Here is a 2880-nt window from a genome sequence, read left to right on the forward strand (position 1 = left end):
TTCACCGATTTCTCCAAGCGGCTTCATAGGGCCTAGTTAAACGTCCTCTGCCAAATGCTGACAACTGCGTATATTTTTCACGTGCCTGTCTATGAGACAAATTTACTGTCCAACTGAGTACATGAAATGAAATTCGCAAAGACTTCATGCCCTGGTATAGACATGTCCCCTGTTTACTATCCTTGTCAGCTGCGCAGTCAGATTGCTCTGCAGCGTCCCACATTGATCAATCGGCCGCCAAAGTTTACAGTGAAATTAGAATTATATATTAATACCTTAAGCTGCTGACGGGCTTTGGTATATATCAATGGGAACAGCTGAAAATGTGTGCCCCGACGGGGAATCGAACCCGGGATCTCCTGCTTACATGGCAGACGCTCTGTCCATCTGAGCCACCGAGGGCACGGGGGATAGTGTCACTGCAGGGACTATTTTTCGCATGCCTCCCGTGAGACCCACATTCTCACCTTATATGTCCACACACTACATTCGTAGTGTCCCTACCCAACACACTCATTACTCGTGGAAGACACTCTTACCAAGTCCCATAAGAGTTGGGTAACATGCGTGCATCCGCACAGAAGAGGAAGGTCATTGCTGTTATTGCCAGAACTATATACTTAAATGGATATGGTGTCTGTTCTTTCGGACAGGTCCGAAAGAACAGACACCATATCCATATAAGTATAAAGTTTACAATGCTTCATATTCCATCGATACCTATTGGACCCGTCTGCATAACTTGTTCATGGTGCGTCGTTTTCTTTCTCAAAGGGTGTATGTAACCGTTATTTTTAATTACGGTTCGAGTTTATGTTGCACAGTACGTATTCTTGATTTTCTGCTGCTAAATTTGTTCTTATACTTCTAGTACGATGACTGCTTCTCAGTCGGCACACTTGTTGTTGTTGTTGTGGTCTTCAGTCCAGAGACTGGTTTGATGCAGCTCTCCACGCTACTCTATCCTGTGCAAGCTTCTTCATCTCCCAGTACCTACTGCAGCCTACATCCTTCTGAATCTGTTTCGTGTATTCATCTCTTGGTCTCCCTCTACGGTCTTTACCCTCCACACTGCCCTCCAATACTAAATTGATGATCCCTTGATGCCTCAGAACATGTCCTACCAACCGATCCCTTCTTCTAGTCAAGTTGTGCCACAAACTCCTCTTCTCCCCAATCCTATTCAGTACCTCCTCATTAGTTATGTGATCTACCCATCTAATCTTCAGCATTCTTCTGTAGCACCACATTTCGAAAGCTTCTATTCTCTTCTTGTCCAAACTAGTTATCGTCCATGTTTCGCTTCCATACATGGCTACACTCCATACAAATACTTTCAGAAACGACTTCCTGACACTTAAATCTATACTCGATGTTGACAAATTTCTCTTCTTCAGAATCGCTTTCCTTGCCATTGCCAGTCTACATTTTATATCCTCTCTACTTTGACCATCATCCGTTATTTTGCTCCCCAAATAGCAAAATTCCATTACTACTTTAAGTGTCTCATTTCCTAATCTAATTCCCGCAGCACCACCCGACTTAATTCGACTACATTGCATTATCTTCGTTTTCCTTTTGTTGATGTCCAACTTATATCCCCGTTTCAAGACACTGTCCATTCCGTTCAAATGCTGTTCCAAGTCCTTTGCTGTCTCTGACAGAATTACAATGTCATCGGCGAACCTCAAAGTTTTTATTTCTTCTCCATGGATTTTAGTACCTACTCCGAATTTTTCTTTTGTATCCTTCACTGCTTGCTCAATATACAGATTGAATAACATCGGGGAGAGGCTACAACCCTGTCTCAGTCTCTTCCCAATCACCGCTTCCCTTTCATGTCCCTCGACTCTTATAACTGCCATCTGGTTTCTGTACAAATTGTAAATAGCCTTTCGCTCCCTGTATTTTACCCCTGCCACCTTCAGAATTTGAAAGAGAGTATTCCAGTCAACATTGTCAAACGCCTTCTCTAAGTCTACAAGTGCTAGAAACGTAGGTTTGCCTTTCCTTAATCTAGCTTCTAAGATAAGTCGTAGGGTCAGTATTGCCTCACCTGTTCGGATATTTCTACGGAATCCAAACTGATCTTCCCCGAGGTCGGCTTCTACTAGTTTTTCCATTCGTCTGTAAAGAATTGGCGTTAGTATTTTGCAGCCGTGACTTATTAAACTGATAGTTCGGTAATTTTCACATCTGTCAACACTTGCTTTCTTTGGGATTGGAATCCTTATATTCTTCTTGAAGTCTGTGGGTATTTCACCCGTCTCATACATCTTGCTCAGCAGATGGTAGAGTTTTGTCAGGACTGGCTCTCCCAAGGCTGTCAGTAGTTCTAATGGAATGTTGTCTACTCCCGGGGCCTTGTTTCGACTCAGATCTTTCAGTGCACTGTCAAATTCTTCACGCAGTACCATATGTCCCATTTCATCTTCATCTACATCCTCTTCAATTTCCATAATATCGTCCTCAGGTACATCTTAAGGTGTATGTAGCTGTTATTTTTACTTACGGTTTGAATTTATGTTGCACAGTATGTGTTCTTGATTTTCTGCTGCTGAAATTGTTCTTATACTTCTAGTGCGATGACTGCTTCTCAGTCGGCACCCAAACTATCCGCACGCTTAACACCGTTATGTTTCGTTAAAAATGAGTCGTCTTGCGGAAACTGCACCTTGCAGAGAGAGAGTAAGTGCCGGCGCTGGCGGGTACTCCTGTACTGGAGTTAACTGCTCGTGGTAAAGGGCTGCGCAGCGGAGTCTGGCAAACGGAGCAGGAGGTAAGAAACAAGACGGGTGGGCGGCCGCCCGCTTCACGGCGCTCGTCCGCAACTAACGGCTGCACCATCTGTCTGTCTGCGGGACCGGGCGCCGCGCTCTG

General features: G+C 44.3%; 1 non-coding gene across 1 annotated transcript; it reads right to left on the reverse strand.

The window, feature by feature from the left end:
- Positions 1 to 328: 328 nt before the first annotated feature.
- Positions 329 to 403, reverse strand: Trnat-ugu. Its single transcript has one exon. It is a non-coding gene; the product is annotated as a tRNA-Thr (tRNA).
- Positions 404 to 2880: the final 2477 nt, after the last annotated feature.

The sequence above is a fragment of the Schistocerca piceifrons genome, chromosome 6, assembly GCF_021461385.2.
Source record: "Schistocerca piceifrons isolate TAMUIC-IGC-003096 chromosome 6, iqSchPice1.1, whole genome shotgun sequence".
NCBI lineage: Eukaryota > Metazoa > Arthropoda > Insecta > Orthoptera > Acrididae > Schistocerca > Schistocerca piceifrons.